This window comes from Chiloscyllium plagiosum, chromosome 16 (assembly GCF_004010195.1).
Source record: "Chiloscyllium plagiosum isolate BGI_BamShark_2017 chromosome 16, ASM401019v2, whole genome shotgun sequence".
NCBI classification, from domain to species: Eukaryota; Metazoa; Chordata; class Chondrichthyes; order Orectolobiformes; family Hemiscylliidae; genus Chiloscyllium; species Chiloscyllium plagiosum.
The window spans coordinates 60,871,050-60,890,471 of NC_057725.1; the positions used below are offsets into that span (position 1 = coordinate 60,871,050).

The window sequence follows — 19,422 nt, forward strand, 5'->3', positions numbered from 1 at the left end:
CCAAACCAAATGGAGATGGGCTATCGAGGGTGTACACTCTCCTGGATACCAGCCTATGAGTTCTCTCACTCAGTTCAGGCCTAGTGGGAATATCTTGCTGTCTCAAGTCCGCATGCAGGAGCAACTACAATGTCGATCCAGGTCCTGAAGAAAATTTCAACCGTTTGGCTTGGCTTTGTTTTGGGGTTTTGCTGTGGGCTGATCTAGAGTCCCTCTGTTCAGGATATCTCCTGAGCATGGCTATGCAATTGGCTTCACTCAGATGATGTTCTCCAAGCTCAGTCGGCCTGGTGAGGGTGTCCACTTCCGTCAGAATATCCTGAAACCTCACATGCTACACTTGCCGCGTTTTCCAGAGTCAAATTGACTGGTTTATTAGTTTTTGGACCAAGCATCACGCTCTTTTCAAACAGTGGCATAACGTTCAAAGGCCTCCAATCCTTTGATTCCTTGCCTGTATCTTGGGAGGATAGGAAAAAAAGAATCCTCTGTCGTTTCCTCCTGGACTTCCTCAGATAGCCTGCAAGGATCCCAGAACATAACAATCATGTTTGTGACAAAAATGGCATGTTGAAGCTGCAAACAGTTTGCACGGCCAACCAGGGGTTAGGATCGACTCAAAGGTGTGGGGTTTGTGTCCAAAACCAAAGATGATGGCCTCTGCCTGTAACTGAAAGAAACTGGGGTTCATCCAAGACTGGACACATCGGGAGTGACGAGGTTGAGAGATGATGAGGCAGAACTGGGTGCTTTCGAAAGTTATGTAGAACCTGGTGTTGTCAAAGTGCAACTTGTAAAATGAGGAAAAGGGAATGCTGGTGTCAAGTATGGATCCTTAGGGGAAGAAGTGAAGGTGGTGTAATTATACTGTCTATGGTTGGTTAGGTCAGAGTGGAACTAAGCGAGGACAATCCTATGGAATTGGACAAAAGCAGAGATGTAAAATCATAACCAATCAGACTGGAGACTTTGGAAGGCCAATGCTAGAATGTAATTCATGGTCAGGGATGGTACTACTTGCGAATTTGGTAAATGCTGTCGCAGTGCTGTTGATATGAATGGAAACAGGATCACTGATTCAAACAGGAAGTTGCAGGACAAACGGGCTTGGATTTCAGAAGCAACAGCAGTCACACAGGTTTTGACGAGCAAAGGGAGGTGGGAGCTGCAGCGATTAGTTACAAGGTCAGGAGAGGTCAAGTGTGGGTTAATTTTAGTCAGTTTGACATTGGCAGTTTTGAAAGGAGTAGGAGAGTGGGACAATAACTGCAGAGAGAGCCAGTTCGAAAGCCACTAACATGTAGCACAGGAAGGAAAATGGGATGATCAACAGTTCAGTGAGAATTGGGTCAAGGAAGCGGAAGGGACTCCAGTGCCAACAGTAATTTCTAACTTCCTTCTCCGACATCCTATGAGTCCAGAACTGGAGGGCATAGGCTTAAGGTGAGAGGGGCAAGATTCAAAAGGGACCTGAGGTTTTCACACAGAGAGTTGCAGGAAAACGGGCTTGGATTTCAGAAGCAACAGCAGTCACACAGGTTTTGACGAGCAAAGGGAGGTGGGAGCTGCAGCGATTAGTTACAAGGTCAGGAGAGGTCAAGTGTGGGTTAATTTTAGTCAGTTTGACATTGGCAGTTTTGAAAGGAGTAGGAGAGTGGGACAATAACTGCAGAGAGAGCCAGTTCGAAAGCCACTAACATGTAGCACAGGAAGGAAAATGGGGTAATCAACAGTTCAGTGAGAATTGGGTCAAGGAAGCGGAAGGGACTCCAGTGCCAACAGTAATTTCTAACTTCCTTCTCCGACATCCTATGAGTCCAGAACTGGAGGGCATAGGCTTAAGGTGAGAGGGGCAAGATTCAAAAGGGACCTGAGGTTTTCACACAGAGGGTGGCTCATGTGCAGAATGAACTGCCAGAGGAAGTGGTAGAGGTGGGTACAGTCACAGCATTTAAAAACATTTGGACAGGTACACGAAGAGGAAAGGTTCAGAGGGATGTGGGCCAAATGCAGGTGAATGGGACTAGTTTGGTTTGGGAAACTCAGTCAGCATGGACATGTTGAACTGAAGAGTCTGCTTCCATGCTGCGTGGTTCTAAGAGTCCCTTTCATTTACTTTAGTACAGTGTGTGTAGGCCACACAGTCTCCTCTACTTCCTACACTGCCTTCATCTCGCTCTATTGCCCTCTATTTCATGCATCAAGTCTATCCTTAAATGCACTGTCAGCTTCAATCTCTCCAAGTGGCAGTGAGCTCCACATTTTCCCCACCTTGGAAATAAATTCCTCTTAAGCTCTTTAACTTTGCGTCTTCACTAACTTCTATTCATGTGCTTTGTCCGGATTCACCCAGGAGTACAAACGGTTTCTCCGCCTTCACTCTCAAAAACCCTTTTGTAATGATAAAGACTTTTATCATGTTTCATGGCATGCCAGCTAAACACGGTCACAACTTGCAAGATCAGTTCACATTTCAGGTAATGATTAGAAGTGACCAAATCTTTGCTCTTGCAGCATTGTGAAATCTTAATGAGATAATTGCCTTCTAATCAATCTCGGGCATCTATTGTTCTCCACGTAAAAGACAATGTTTACCTCGATGCTTTTAAACTCCACTTAACAATTAACTACTCTCAGCGCCAGGGACCTAGGTTCAATTCCAGCGTTGGCTGACTGTCTGTGTGGAGTTTGCACCTTCTCCCCGCGTCTGCGTGGGTTTCCTCTGGGTTCTCTGGTTTTTCTCCCACCGTGCAAAGATGTGCAGGTTTGATGGATTGGCCATGGGGCAGCACAGTGACTCAGTGGTTAGCACTGCTGCCTCACAACATCAGGGACCCGGGTTCCATTCCAGTCTCGACTGTCTGTGTGGAGTTTGTACATTCTCCCCGTGTCTGTGTGGGTTTCCTCTGGGTGCTCCGGTTTCCTCCCACAGTCCAAAGATGTGCCAGTTAGGGTGGATTGGCCATGCTAAATTGCCCATAGTATCTAGGGATGTGTAGGTTAGGTGCATTAGTCATGGGGTAAATGTAGGGGAATGGGTCTAGGTGGGAAACTCTTCAGAGGGTCGGTGTGGACTTGTTGGGCCCAAGGGCCTGTTTCCACACTGTAGGGATTCTATGGTGAAATCGCCCACCATCTGCAGGGATCTGCAGGCTAGGTGGATTAGCCATGGGAAGTACAGGGATAGGATAGGATAGGATGCTCTTCAGAGGGGCAGTGTGGACTCAGTGCGCCAAATGACCTGCTTCCACAGTGCAGGGAGTGTATGAATCTAATCGATGATGAGATTCCAGAACAGTGCTGAATTATTTGAGTCTTTCAGAGAATACATCACAGAAGATTGATAGAAGTTTGCACAATGAGGAAGGGTCTGGAGACAGTAAATAGGGAGAAAATGTTCCCTCTCATAAAAGGATCAAGGGTACAAGAGGGCACTGATTTGAATTAATTTACGAAAGAAAATGTTTTCACTGAGCAAATGATCAGATCCTGGAGTGCACTGCCTGGAAGTGCATTGGTGGCAGGTTTAACTGAAGCATTAAATAATTATTTAAATCGAAGCAATCCTCAGGTTTATGGAGAAAGACTGGAGAATGGCACTAAGTCATAAAACACAGAGAGTTAGTGCACATATGAGGGGCTGAATGGCCTCCTTCTACAGGGTAACAATTCTGTGATTCTCTGTTAAAAATCACACAACATCAGGTTATAGCCCAACAGGTTCAAGATTAGAGTGGTGCTGGAAAAGCACAGCAGTTCAGGCAGCATCCAAGGAGCAAGGAAATCAACGTTTCAGGCAAAAGCCCATCATCAGCCCGAAACATCGATTTTCCTGCTCCTCGGATGCTGCCTGACCTGCTGTGCTTTTCCAGCACCACTCTAATCTAGAATCTAGTTTCCAGCATCTGCAGTCCTTCTTTTTACCCTTTATATAGTCCAACAGGTTTATTTGGAAGCACTAGCTTTCCGAGACAACCACCTGATGAAGGAGCGTCGCTCCGAAAGCTAGTGCTTCCAAATAAACCTGTTGGACTATAGCCTGGTGTTGTGCGATTTTTAACTTTGTCCGCCCCAGTCCAACAGCGGCATCTCCAAATCGTGATTCTCTGAACATTGTTCCTGCCTCTCCAAACAGTTCAGATTAGTTTTAAAAGGTCCCAGTCAACACTACCGGACAATTTGGGAGGTTTCCCCTCAATATCCCAGTCAACATTTCAATCTCCCCCAAAACCATGAAAAGGCACATGAGGTGGTCACTCATCTCTCTTTTCAGCTTCCTGCAAAATGACTGCAGTTGTTTGCCTACGTTGCACTTAATTCTGGATCAGTGGTGCTGGAAGAGCACAGCAATTCAGGCAGCATCCGAGGACAGGCAAAATCGACGTTTCGGGCAAAAGCCCTTCATCAGGAAGCAATCCTCTGCACATGACGGCTTTCTGACCTTTATAAAGTTAAGCAATAAGGCTCTTTATGAATATCTGTCCCCAGACTTTGTGTTTATAGATTCTCTTTCAATTACCCCTTTGAATCCTCAGACTGCACCTACCTCTTTTCACCCGCTTGATTTTCATGTTGAAGTTAGGAGATTAAATATAGTGTTTGTCCAGTCCCTTTGTTTTTGTTTCAGGGCGATGTGCCTGGTAGCATCCTTGCCCTAAACTCCAGGTGGACACCAGTTACTGTTCAGCTGGAATAGCTTATGGATGAATGGAAATCAACTTGCAGTTTGAAAATGGGTGCATTTCCATGGTGTCCTGACCAATATCTATTCCTGGACTATGGTCACTGGCTCAGTACCCTGTTTGGGAACATATCCTTTTTTTAAACATTAGAAAAGTGACCAAACTTCAAGTAGCACTACGCTGACGAGCTAGGTACTTGGGTGGCACGGTGGCTCAGTGGTTAGCACTGCTGCCTCAGGGACCAGGATTCGATTCCAGCCTCGGGTGACTGTCCGTGTGTGGACTTTTTAACAAAACTGGTTCATCTCACAGTCGTGAAGGTGAAGTAGATAAGACCACGTGGGTTCGAGATGGGCCGAATGGTCCTGCTTCAGCGCGACCACTGTGACATCCCGAAGGGCACTACCTAAATGCAGTTTGTGCGTTCATCGCACCGAGAGAAAGAGAGCAGCGGGTGGTTTAATCCCAGTGCCTCCTCCCCTAAGAAGGGGAGGATAGATGATGAACTTCAAGAAAGAAACTGCCTTGAGGTTTGCTTATTTTTTGTTTGTCAAAAATCTGTGTTGGATTGGGTCCAACGAGTTGTCTGGCTGCCCCAAACGGAGAGGGACAGAGAAACAGCCGCAACTTACAGCGGCAGTCTCATTCCAAGTGTACACCTCCCACCAGGGCGACCCAGCCTGAGCTGGGTATAAAGAGAGGCTGCAGGCAGCAGAGAGGCGTCAGTCCCAGTTGTTAGTGCCTGGCTCTCACCCTCCCCCTTCTAACAGCTCGCCTCTTCAAATCCTCCTGTCCCCTGCTGTCTCAGCGCGGAACAAGCTGCCAACACATTCAGGGGGTAAGTGATGGCTCTCAACGACTGTTCAGTTCCTGCTGGAAGGCAGGACACTCTGGGCGTGCAAAATTGCTGGCTTTGAGGGGACTTTTCTCTCTCTCTCTCTCTCTCTGGTCTAATTTTAGTCCTTCCCCCAACTACTCGTGTTTGGGTTTTACTGCTCTGACTTTGCTCAGAGTTTCCCAGGACACCCCCTCGTCCTGCGCACAGAGAGTCAGCACTTCTCTTATTTACACACGTGAGGGGATACTGTGATTACCCCGACTGGAGCAAGTGGCAGTGATGTATGGGTTGCTTCCCCCGTCTGACACCCTTACCCCCCTCTTAGACATAGACAGAGGCTCTCATGTGTACTGTACAGTCTTTCCACAGTCTCTCCCTCCCTCACACATTCCCCCCCCCCCCCCCCCGTTTAGTGGTGAATACACACAATATCACTCACCCAAGTGAGGCCTCTCTCATCTCTTTAAGTCAAAAGTGTGATGCTGGAAAAGCACAGCAGGTCGGGCAGTGTCCCAGGTGCAGGAGAATCGACATTTCGGGCATAATCCCCTCATCAGGAATGCCCATTATCTCATCTCTTTAACACATACACTCTCACATGCCACACTCTGACACACACAAACACACTGTGTCGCATCTACGTGCGCACATTACACACAACTTTGACTTATAGAGAGACATACAGCACAGAAACAGACCCTCTGTCCGTGCCAACTAGATATCCTAAACTCAACTAGTCCCACTTGCCTGCGTTTGGCCCATATCCCTCTAAACCTTTCCTCTTCACATACTTGTCCAAACGTCTTTTCAATTTTGTAAGTGTATCCGCCTCCCCCACCTCCTCTGGCAGCTCGTTCCATATACGCACCACCCTCTGTGTGGAAAAGTTGCCCATTGGGTCCCTTTATAGATCTGTTCCCCCTCTCTCCTTAAACCCTATCCTTGGCTATTCACCCTATCTACATCCCTCATTATAAACCTTGATAAGGTCAGTCTCTGACACTCCAGGGGCCAAAAAAAAGTCCCAGCCTATCCAGCCTCTCCTAACCTGAACCTACAAATACTGTCACGTGTGAAGTTAATCTGTGATATAGTTTTTCCATTGTTATTTAAAGCAGTGCAACTGACACATTACTAAGTGGAGGTTGCAAATGAGTCATTAAGTTTTGGGTTATGTTTTAACTGTGCTGGCAGTGGTACCTCGCACTTTTGCTGAATTTGTAGCTGGAGGGTATGGTATAACACACACATACATGAATTAGGAGCAGGAGTAGACTGCTCAGTCCCTTGAGCCCACTCTGTTGTCCAATAAGACCAAGGTTCACCAAAACATTCCGTAATCCCGCTCACTTCTCACCCTCTGACTTACCACAAATTTGCCTATCTCTGCCTTCGAAATATTTAAGGAACCGACGTCCAGCCCCTTGGGAGGAAGAGAATTCCAAAAGCTTAAGATCTCTGTAAGAAATAAACTCTCATTCTCACTCAATGGGCACCCCCTTATTTTTCTTTAAACAGTTCGCGATTCTCCAAAAGGAGGAAATATTCTTTCCTCACGCATCCTGTCAAGGCCACTTAGTGTTCTAACTGTTTCACTCCAATCACCCCTTTCTATTCTCAGCTCAAGTGAATTTGGGCTGCTGTGTCCAAATCACAACTCAGCCGATCCAGTTATCTATCGAGTAAATCTCTCTGAACATCTTCCTATGTGTTTATATCCTTCCTTAAATAAGGGGACTAATAATGTACACTGTCATCCAGTTGGAGTCTCATCTGTGCCCTGTATTGCAAAAGTGTTACTTCTTTAACTTTGCAGTCAATTCCCCTCGCATTAAATAACAACAATCCATTAGCTTTCCTAATTTCCACACACTAACTGCTGCCTCACAGCGCCAGAGACCCGGGTTCAATTCCCGCCTCAGGCGACTGACTGTGTGGAGTTTGCACATTCTCCCCGTGTCTGCGTGGGTTTCCTCCGGGTGCTCCGGTTTCCTCCCACAGTCCAAAGATGTGCGGGTCAGGTGAATTGGCCATGCTAAATTGCCTGTAGTGTTAGGTAAGGGGTAAATGTAGGGGTATGGGTGGGTTTCGCTTCGGCGGGTCAGTGTGGACTTGTTGGGCCGAAGGGCCTGTTTCCACACTGTAAGTAATCTAATCTAATCTAATCTAATCTTTTGTGATTCATGTATTAGGATACCCAACTGGGACCTCTCACTATTCAGATAATTTTCATTTCTCAGTCAAAATGGGCAATTTTACACTTTCCCAGATCATTCTCCGTTTATCAGCTCTTTCCGCATTCACTTAACTGATCTAAATCTGTTTATAGTTTCTGTATTTCCTCCACACGTTCCTACCTGTCATTTGGACATCAGTAAATTTAGCTACCATGGCTTCGGTCCCTTCACACAAATCATTTACATAAATTGTAAAAAATTGATTTGGGTAGCACACCGCTCCATCTTCCAGAGGAAGTGGTGGATGTGGGCACAGTTACAATGTTTAAAAGGCACTTAAATTAATACATGAGTAGGAAAGATTTGGAGGGACATGGGCCAGGAGCAGGCCGGTAAGAATAATTTAGTTTGGGATTATGTTCAGCATGACCTGTTTGGACCAAAAGATCTGTTTCTGTGCTGTATGACTCTATGGCTCTATGACAGCTTGCCAACTGAGAACTGAATGAGTTAGGTCTACTCTTTCCTGTTAGCTAGCCAATCTTCAATCTGTTACTTTGATATTAACATATCAATATTCCTCCTTCTGATGTGAGCTTTCATTTTCTGCCATAAACATTAAGGTAACATCTTAATTAAATGCCTTTTGGAAATCTAAGAGATGTACATCAAGCGTTTCTACTTTATCAATGGCATGTCACTTCCTCAAAGAAGTTGAAGGGATTGTCTAAGCATCATTTCCATTTCAATAACTCATATTCACTCTGACCAATTACCTTGAGTTTTTGTAAGTGCTGTGCTAGAATGTTTGCTTTAATAATAGCTTCCAGGGTCTTGCTTAAGACAACTGCTAAGCTTCCTGTTCGCTCTCTCTCTTCATCCCTCTCCCTTTTCCTCTCCCTCACTCTATATTTCCCTCTCTGTCTCTCTCTCTCTCTCTTTTTCCCTCTCCCTCTCTTTTTTCCTCTCCCTCTCGTCTTTTTCCTCTTTCTTCTCCCTCTCTCTTTCTTTTCTCCCCCCCCCTTTTTTTCCCCTCTCACTTCGTGTTTGAATAAAGGAGTGACATTCACTATTTTGCAGTCTATTAGAATCTTTGATGAATCTAAGGAAATGAAGACCAATACTGGCCTGAGGATGAAGTCCTTCAGGTTGTGGGGATTTGTCAGCCTGCAGTTTCAACAATTTCCTCACTGTGAGGATGATACAGAGAGGCTGCAGAGGGATGCAGTCAGGTTAAGCAAGTGGGGAAAAAAACTTGGCAGGTGGCATGTACTGTTGGAAAATGTGAGGCGTTGCACTGTGGGCAAGAGGAATAGGGGAGCTGAATATTATTTAAATGCTGCAGAAAGCTACATTTCTGCAGAGGGATTTAGCAGCCTTTGTCCATGAGTCACAAAATGCTGGCGTGCAAGTTCAGCGGGTAACAGGGAAAGCTAATGGAATGTTGGTCTTTGTTTCAAATGGAATGGGGCATAATAGCAGGGAGGTTTTGCGAAAATGTAGGAGGCATTAGTCAGAACATAGCCAGAATACTGTAAACAATTTTTCATCCCTTTAACTAAGGAAAGATATATTGGCATTGGAGGCAGTCTGGACAAGGTTCATTGGGTTGATAGTAGTTAGGGAGAGATAGTGTGTTACAAAGAGATGTTTTGTAGGGTGGGTTTGTACTCATTGGAGTTTAGAAGAAGATGATTCTGCAGGTGACTTGACAAGGTAGATACGGAGAGGTTGTTTCCCCTTGTGGAAGAGTCTACAATCAGAGGACGTAATCTCCGATTAAGTGGTTGTACATGTAAGGCAGAGGTGAGATAGAAACTCTTCTCTCTGAGAATTGTGGAATTCTTTACCACTGAGAGGTGTAAGGCTGAGTCATTCCTCGTTGAGACAGACCACTTTTTAATCAGTAAAGAAAGCAAGGGTTTTGGGGCTAAGGTGAGAAAGTGACATCGACCGGGCTCTCATTGAATGGCGGAGCAGACCAGATGGCCTGGAGTGTCTACGTGTGATCCTACATCTTATGGTCACACGGCCTTACCATTTCCCTAATGATTGTTATTTTCTTGAGTTGCTCCTTCCATTCATTTCTTGATCTACAGCTGTTTCTGATGTGAAATATCGCTGGAAAATACCTTCTCAATTGATCAGCCATCTCTTGATTTTTAAATTATTAATGTCCCTTTGGAGGTTCTGTTTGCTAATTTTGTGCCTGGCTCCACATTATCAACCACGCAAAACTTTGTCCTGTCTGGGTCGTTGGTGCTTGGTGTAGATCTCAATGACCTGGACTCCCACACCCCCCCCAACACCCCCCTCAACTGTAGGTTCCTCTCTAGCTCGAAAGAGATTGGGCCAAACTCTAGCATCGAGCAGGCAATGCAACCTTTGGGATTCTTGGTCTTTGCTGCAGAAACCAGTGTTGGTATCCTTCACCGAATATGTCCCGTATTGCATCTACTCTTGTTTTTTTGCTCGTCCTGTGTGAATGGCTCCTTGTAGTTCTGCTCAGTTAGTACATCCCTTTTGCAGGCCTGACCCTCATCCAAACAAGCTGAAAGAGTCTTTAGAATTGGGAGTGTGATGCTGGAAAAGCACAGCAGGTCAGGCAGCATCCTGATGAAGGGCTTATGCCCGAAACGTCGACTCTCCTGCTCTTTGCATGCTGCCTGACCTGCTGTGCTTTTCCAACACCACACTCTCGATTGTGAAATCTCCGGCATCTGCATTCCTCACTTTCCCCTGAAAGAACCTTGAACCGTTTGGACAGTTGCCCTGCATTCCTACTTTCTGGATCCTCTTAGCTGCCTCAGTCACAGTTGCTGCCTCCTTTCCCTGGCCAAACCAGTAGACCCTATCCTAAAGAGTGTGCCCCTTCCCGGAATAAAGTGTCCAGGTACTCTACAATCATAGAATCCCTACAGTGCAGAAAGAGGCCATCAAGTCTGCACTGACCCTCCAAAAACCATCCCATCCAGACCCAACCCCCTACCCTATCCCATATCTGTGTGTTTTCCCATGGCTAATCCATTTAGCCTCCACTTCCCTAGGCCATACAGCCCAATTTAGCACAGCCAGTCCACCTAATCTGCACATCTTTGGACTGTGGGTGGAAACCAGAGCACCGGGAGGAAACCCACGCAGACACAGGGAGGACGTGCAAACTCCACACAGACAGCCGTCCAAGGCTGGAATTGAACCCAGATCCCAGGCAGTGTGAGGCAGCAGTGCTCACCACTGTGGTGCCGTGCTGCTCATTATCGCCCTCCCTGAAGTGTCACAGTGTCTGTAACTCCACCTCTGGCTCATAAACTCTGAGCTGAAACTATTCAAGCTGCAAACACTGTGGATGTGTTTCCCTTGTATCACACTGGCTTCCAGGAACTCCCACATTCTGCAGTCGCGGCGCATCACCTGCCCTGCCTTCTTTATTGTGGAGCAGGTGTGTACTGCAGATGCTAGAGACCAGAGCCGAGAATACGTTGCTGGAAAAGCCCTTCATCAGGCTGCTGCCCGGAAACATCGCTACTCCTGCTCCTTGGATGCTGCCTGACCTGCTGTGCTTTTCCAGCAAAACACTCTCGACACTGCCATCTTCATTGTGTCTCAATGAAGTAATTAATTATGTGGTTAAATTTTAAATAAAGCAACTTTACCACTTAAGAGTAAAATAAATAATGAAATTACCAGTCACTTACTTCACTTAGAGAATCACAGAGGAATTATGAAAACGATAGAAAAGCAAAGAGAAGTTAGGAGTAAACACTAGCAGCCAAATTAAAGTGAATCTCCAAGTCTGCTACAAGTATTTTGCTAGTGAGAGAGTGGTAAAGTAAGAGTAAGGATGATTTGGGACCAAAAAGAGGATTTGTACATTGACATAGAGGACATAGCTAAGGCATTAATGCCTTGCATTTGTCTTCACTAAAGGAAGGAGATGATTCCCAGGCCATGGTGACTGAGAAGAAAATGAGAATGCAAAAAAGTGTTTAGTAAAAGAGTTCTAAACTGATAAGAAGGCAGCATTGGCTAAGCTGTTGGCACTTAAAGCTGACAAGACATCGGAACCAGGTCAGATGTACCTCAGGCTACTGAAGGATGAGAGAGTGGAAATTGCAGGACACTTAGTCCTCCCTAGACTCAAGGGAGGTGTCAGAAAACTGGAGAATTGTTCAGAAAAGATAGTTAGGGCAAGCTGAACAATTACACACCAGTCCGCAGTGGGGAAGTTTCTAGAAACAGTTATTAGGATAAAATAGCGGGATAAAGAGGTAGGTACATTAGGAAGCAGCAGCGTGAATTTCTAAAGGGGCGATCGTACGATGGCCTAGTCGCATTGTCACGAATCTATTAATTCAGAAACCCAGCTAATGTTCTGGGGATCTCCTGCCATGGTAGAATTTGAATTCAACCAAGAATTTGGAATTAGAGATCTAATGATGACCATGAAACCATTGTCAAAAACAGAAATTGCTGGAAAAGCACAGCAGGTCTGGCAGTATCTGTGGAGAGAAATCAGAGTTAACGTTTCAGGTTGAGTTACCCTTCCTCAGAACTGAAACCATTGTCAATTGTCGGAAAAGTTCCTTTAGGGAAGGAAACTGCCATCCTTACCTGGTCTGGCCTACGTGTGACTGTAGACCCACAGCAATGTGTGGTTGTTTCTGGGTAATTTGAGATGGGCAATAAATGCTGGGATAGCCAGAGATGCCCACATGCTGTGAGTGAACAATAGATTTGCTATTGTTTTTAGAAGAGGTAATAGGAAGGATCAGTCAGAATAATGCTGTTGATTTATTATACACAGACTTTTGTAACAGTGCCACACTGCAGTCTTATGAGGAAAGTTATAGGTCATGGAATAAAAGGGACTGTGTCAAAGTGGTTACAAAATTGGCTGAATGATAGAAACCAGAGAATTATTGTCAATGGGTATATTTCGGGCTGGAGGAAGGTGAGTGATGGAGTTCCGCATTGAGGCCCATGTTTTTCCTAATTTATATTAATGATCTGGATTTTGGCAAAAGAATGACAGTTTCAAAGTTTGCAGATGACGCTGAAGTCAGAAGAATTGTAAACTGTTCGGAGGACAGTGTGAAATTCCAAAAGCACATTGACTAGTTGGGACAACGGGAGGATAAATGGAGGAAGATGTCTAATGCAGAAAAATGTGAGATGATATATTTGGTCGTTAGAACTCAGGCTGACAATATAAAATAAAGGGTGCACACACAGAGGTACCTTGGTATATATGTGCACAGTTGAAACTTTATTGCTGGAACAGCTCAGCAGGTCAGGCAGCATCCAGGGAACAGGAGATTCGACGTTTCGGGCACAGGCCCTTCTTCAGGAATGGCTCATTCCTGAAGAAGGGCCTGTGCCCGAAACGTCGAATCTCCTGTTCCCTGGATGCTGCCTGACCTGCTGTGCTGTTCCAGCAATAAAGTTTCAACTTTGATCTCCAGCATCTGCAGACCTCACTTTCTCCTCGAAGATATATGTGCACAGGTCATTTAAGGTGGCAGGACAGATGGAAAGAGCAATTATTGAAGCATACAGGGTCCTCAGCTTTATTAATTAGGGTGTTAAGTGCAAGAAGAAGGAGGTGATGTTGAATGTGTATGAGACACTTGTTCGAACTCAACTGGAGTATTGAGTACAGATGTGGGCGCCACATTACTGGAAGGATATGACTGTATTAGGCAGCATACAAAAGAGGATTTTTGTGAATAGATTCAAGGATGAGAACCTTCACCTCCTGAGATTGTCGAAGTTGGGATTGTTCTCACTGGGGGGGGGGACAAAGACAAAGATGAAGTCTGATTTCAAAATCGTGGGGACCTGGATAGAGGAGATATGGAGAAACAATTTCCAGTTGTATGGAATCAAAGAGCAAAAGGGCACCGATTTAAAGTGATTTGCAAAAGGAGCGAATGTGTTGAGAGGAAAGAAGTTTCCACACTGTGACTGATTAGGGTCGAGAATGCACTGCCTGGAACTATGGTGGAGGCAGGTTCAATGGAGGGTATTGAGAGGTTAACTAAAATGGAAATGGGGTGCAGGGTGACGGTGAATGACACGGCGTCATGATGATGATTTGATGAGCCAGTGCTGACAAAATAGGCTAGTGGCCTCTGTGTGCACTGTAATGTTTCTGTGATTCAGTTAGAGTGTCCTAAAAAAAATTAAGCTAGTTAATTACGGGTCGTCTTTTTCTTTTTTAAAAAAAAAATGTTTTTCTCAATATCAGCACTTTACACAGTCCCTAGCAGCTCTTACTCTGCAGATAATTAACTCACAGCTTTCATGTGGTATCACTTTTTTTCTTAGTTTCCCACCTGAGGTATTTATCCTCCTCCCCATTCTGCGTACTCCTCTACCATACAGATGCCATGGCTCCCGGTTACTTTCAAAATGCCTGTCTCAGTATCCCCTCTCTCCTACTCCTCCAGCTGCAGCTGACTGCCTGTCTCAGTTAAGGGGGTGAGCAAGAGTCTGTCAGATGGAGTACTGTGAGATGATAAATGTGAGATCATCCATTATATAAATGGTGAAAAATTGCAGCGTGCCGCTGTGCAGAGGGGCCTGGCTGTCCTTGGGCATGAATCACAGAAGTTAGGTCTGCAGGTGCAACAGGTAATTAAGAAGGCAAATGGAATATTGTCCTCCATTGCTAGAGGGATGGAGTTTAAAAACAGGGAGGTTATACAGCAGCTGAGTTGAGTCCTGGTGTTGCTCTTCTTACTTGGGAAAGGATGTCCTGGAACTGGAGGGGGTGCAGAGGAGGGTCACTTGATTGATTCTGGAGTTGAGGGGGGGTTGGCTTATGGGGAGAGATCGAATCAACTGGGACTGTACTCATTTGTAATTAGAAGAATGAGGCGGGTTTTATAGAAATACCAAAAATGATGAAGAGAAAAGGTAAGAGAGAAGCGGGTGGGGGGGGGGGGGTTGTTCCCACTGGCCGGTGAAACGAGAACTAGGGGGCACAGCCTCAAAACAAGGGGGAGCAGATTTCGGACTGAGTTGAGGAGGAACTCGTTTTACCCAGAGGGTTTGTGAATCTGTGGAATTCCCTGCCCAGGGAAGCAGTCGAGGCTGCCTCGTTGAACGTTTTATGGCAAAGCTAGATTTCTGACCAGCAAAGGAGTTAAGGGTTATGATGAGTGGACAAGCAAGTGGAACTGAGTGTGTCAAGATCAGCGATGATCTTGTTCAATGGTGGAGTAGGCTCGAGGGTGGGGTTAGGGGGGGTGCAGACGGCCTACTCGTGCTCCTAGCTCTTATGTTCTTATATTGCTGTCACCCGTTCCTCTGTGTTCTGCTGACTGCCTGTCTTGAATTGATGTTTTGGGACCAGGGACGCAGATGGATTGGTTGGCAGGGCTGACGTGAGCAGAACATATAGTCAAACAAGTTCTGTTAATGGTCCCGTTTTAAGACCGGGAGTCGTTTTTGTGATTATGTGCTGTGCTTAGGTTATCTAAAACTTTAACAATCATGGTGTTGTGCGGGTATGTTCAGAAATTGTCAGGTCTCTTTTTTTTTGTTGTTCAAAACAGGGACCGCATTGAAAATTGTCGAGAGCGCGGTGCTGGAAAAGCAAAGCAGGTCAGGCAGCGTCCGAGGAGCAGGAGAGTCGATGTTTCAGGCATAAGCCCTTCATCAGGAATTCTTGATGAAGGGTTTATGCCGAAACATCGACTCTCCTGCTCCTCGGATGCTGCCTGACCAGCTGTGCTTTTCCAGCACCGCACTCTCGACTCTGATCTCCAGCATCTGCAGTTCCTCACTTTCTCCTAGCTGCATTGAAAATGCTTTCATTTATTTGAGGTATTGTATTCTTCAAGGGAATTGCCATTTATTATTAACACAGTACCAACAAGTCGCGGTTGTACGACATTGTTCACATTTCAAAGTAAAAGGTCTTCACAAAACGCGGTTAAGGTAGCAACGGCCGCGGACAAGAGACTAAGTGAGCTGTGCGAAACCTGTCTTGGGATGCTGGGTCTGAGGGACGGAGGGGAGAGAGGATTTGGAGAGCCCAAGTGGCCAGTTCACAGAGATGGAGGTGGCTGAAGGCTGTGCGTCAGATGCTGGGGCACAGAAGGGTACACATCGGGGAGGGAGGGCCAGAGAGGGAGGGTTTGGGAAAACTGACTCTGTGGGCGGCACGGTGGCACAGTAGTTAGCACTGCTGCCTCACAGCGCCAGAGACCCGGGTTCAATTCCCGCCTCAGGCGACTGACTGTGTGGAGTTTGAATCTAATCTAAATCTAATCTAATCCGTATCAAGCACTTCAGCTGAGATGGGATAACGGCAGAAGTAGGTAAAATTGCACAAATGCTGTATTGTATTGAGGTAAACATGGTGAGATATGTGAGGAGACATTATTCCGCAAGCAGTGAGCTATATATTAAGTTGTGAATTATTATACCTTGAGGAGTAGGGTAGTCCTCAACGAGATTTTTAAATAATCAATAGGATTAGATTAGATTCCCAACAAGTCCACACCGACCCTCTGAAGAGTAACCCACCCAGACCCATTCCCCTACCCTATATTTACCCCTGACCAATGCACCTAACACTATGGGCAAGTTAGCATGGACAATTTGTCTAAACTGCACATCTGTGGGGGGAAACCGGAGCACCCGGAGGAAACCCACGCAGACACGGGGAGAACGTGCAAACTCCACACAGACAGTCACCCGAGGCTGGAATCGAACCCGGGTCCCTGACGCTGTGAGGTTGCAGTGCTAACCACTGAGCCTGGTTTACAGTGAGTAATATCATCTTCACTGAGTAATGGAATATTAGATGGCCGAGATTTATGACGAGCAATGGCAGAGAGCAGTGGGATATTATACTACACAAAGCTAGGAAAAGCTGTGTAATGGTGTGTCTAGTGTGGCTGTCCATTCAATGGCCCACTGATGGGTCGTGTGGAGAAATAAGGTACCGCCAAGAGCACACCTCATTGTGTAGGTTGATGGTCTATGACTTGTGATCACTTTTGGTCCTCCCTTACATTCCAGTCGCAGAGTGGTGGCTGTATTGACCAGGTCTTGTGTGGATTCAGTTGAGTGCTGTCTTTGTAGGAGGCTAACACTAAGGAGCCCTGCTGCTGGTCATTGGTCAGTTGTTGGGTTCTTTGACATCCTCCCATGATTCTGCCTGGTCGGTTGATACCCGCTGTGGGGATATTGATAGCTGTTTCACAGAATGACTGCAGTGACCTTGAGAGCATTCTTAGTGGGTTTTTAAAAAAAAAACTTTGTAAGGTTTGCTAATGACCTTTCTCCATCTCAGAGTGCAATGGCGATGAATGATAGGTAGGATAATGTGGGATAGCACTGGAAGCCACTCAGGAGTGAGTATTTCTGACACCGTTCTCATGGTACTGTTGAGCTACGTACTCTGTTGTGGTTGGGGAATGAGGAGAACAGCGTTCTGTACCAGAGTAAACTGGAGACGCTGTTCCAGTTGCTGCTCCCCATGACGATCTGGTGAGTTTCCGGATTATGTTTGACCTGGTTTTGACTTTCTGACTGGCATTACTGAGATAAGGCTGATAAGGGAAAGTCAGTTGTAAACTATTACATTGCCAGCGATGGGAAATGATACTGCCGTATATTAGCAAGTTGGATGTTATGGGAGGGACTGCATGGTTGTTGCCCCAATGCTTTTCAGTAATTAGGAACATTAGGAGCTGTCAAAATTGCATCATGACCAATCATACTCTAATCTGTCTACCCTCCTCAGTTCTGGGATCCTTTTAATGTTATGCCTAATAGATGGAAATCCCCAGAAATGCCTCCTCATTTGCTGAGTCTAAGGTGATTAATCTCCCAACTAGTTTAGAACATAGAACAATACAGCACAGAACAGGCCCTTCGGCCCACGATGTTGTGCCGAACATTTGTCCTAGCTTAAGCACCCATCCATGTACCTATCCAATTGCCGCTTAAAGGTCACCAAAGATTCTGACTCTACTACTCCCACAGGCAGCGCATTCCATGCCCCCACCTCTCTCTGGGTAAAGAACCCACCCCTGACATCTCCCCTATACCTTCCACCCTTCACCTTAAATTTATGTCCCCTTGTTTGCAGCACTTGTTTGGAATGTATTGTTTGTGTCTATCCACAAGCAAATCAAAGGGGTTTCTCCCAAAGCCTGAGTGATGGAGATTGGCTACGCGGGAGCCCTGGGTCGAGAGTGTGGTGCTGGAAAAGCACAGCAGGTCAGGCAAAATCCGAGGAGCAGGAGAGTCGACGTTTCAGGCATAAGCCCTGGCCTGTTCTGACCCTGTTTTAACAGGAATCACTCTCTCACCCTGTAGTTCAAAGCCTGCTGTTTTTGACAGAAGGTGCTTATTGGTGAAATGCTGTGTTTTCCCCAATCCTTGATCCAGAAGGATATCTGTTGCTGAATATTGTTCAGGAGGTTTGCCCGAGATGTGGCTCTGTGGTTGGAAGGCAGGGCAGTAGTAGGTGGATTGAACACGTCACAATGAAGTGGGAAAGCGAGGTGCAGTGTGGATGGTTTTGAAGAGCTTGTAGAATCCTAGATTCCCTACAGCATGGAAACAGGCTGTTCAGCCCAACAAGTCCACACTGACCCTCAGAGTAACCCACCCAGACCCATTCCCCTACCTTATAACTCTACGCTTACCCCTGACTAATGCACCTAGCCTACACATCCCTGGACACTATGGGGCAACTTAGCATGGCCCATCCACCTAACCTGCACATCTTTGGATTGTGGGCTGAAACTGGAGCACCCAGAGGAAACCCACACAGACACAGGGAGAACATGCATCTTCACCGTCCGGCGGGTGTTGGGGTGTTTGGGGTGGGGGGTGGTGGGGAGTTGGTGTAGGTGACGTACTTGAGGACAGAAATCTGGGGGTAGGGTCTTGATTGGAGAGGTCCAGTTACAATACACGTTGTTGAATTTGATTGAGTCTCAGTAAGATGTGTGTGTGTGTGTAATCTATGACAAAAAGGAGCACTGTGTTCAGTCTTCAGTGTTGCCCCATGTAAGTCCAGTTTGTCTTTTTTTTGGTCTGAACTCTTCTTTTGTTTTTGCTTATTCCAGAAGGAAAAATAATCCAATCTGGAGTCATTCCCCAGAGGAGAAAGTGAGGTCTGCAGATGCTGGAGATCCGAGCTGAAAATGTGTTGCTGGAAAAGCGCAGCAGGTCAGGCAGCATCCAGGGAACAGGAGAATCGACGTTTCGCGTCTGAAGATGGGCTTATGCCCGAAACGTCGATTCTCCTGCTCCTTGGATGCTGCCTGACCTGCTGCGCTTTTCCAGCAGCACATTTTCAGCTCATTCCCCAGAGTGCCAGGATTGGGAATCATGTGGTTTGTCGCTGACCATCCACTTTGATATGCAATTTAGTTTTACCACTGTCCTTGTCGAGGTGGAAGACCCTGGATATGGATTTTAGTGTGAGATGCCACTGAGTGCAATAGCCTGTCAACTTTGTAATGTCTTCACTAAAGTCTGGTCCAGCTGACAGTCTGTGTGCTGCAGATCAACACACAATGCTGATCCAGGAGGTTCCTGGATTTTGACCCGGTGAGAGTGAAGGAAAGGCAGTGCTGTTCCAAGCCAGCATGGGGAGTGGTTTGGAATCCGTGCGGCAGTCGTGTCCCTAAGCACACCCTCTCTCAAAATTTCAAACCTCGGGTTAATAGATTTTCAAAGTCTACTGTTCGTT

At 46.1% G+C, this 19,422-nt stretch overlaps 1 protein-coding gene across 3 annotated transcripts in view; it reads left to right on the forward strand.

Annotated features, from left to right (window-relative positions):
• The first annotated feature begins 5,240 nt into the window (after nt 1-5,240).
• Nucleotides 5,241-19,422, forward strand: part of LOC122557955 (proline-rich protein 5-like) — a 141,585-nt gene continuing 127,403 nt past the window's right edge. For all 3 annotated transcript variants that reach the window (XM_043706220.1, XM_043706224.1, XM_043706223.1), the window contains exon 1: nt 5,241-5,520. The gene's annotated coding sequence lies outside the window, so the exon portion shown is untranslated. The remainder of the gene's footprint in view (nt 5,521-19,422) is intronic.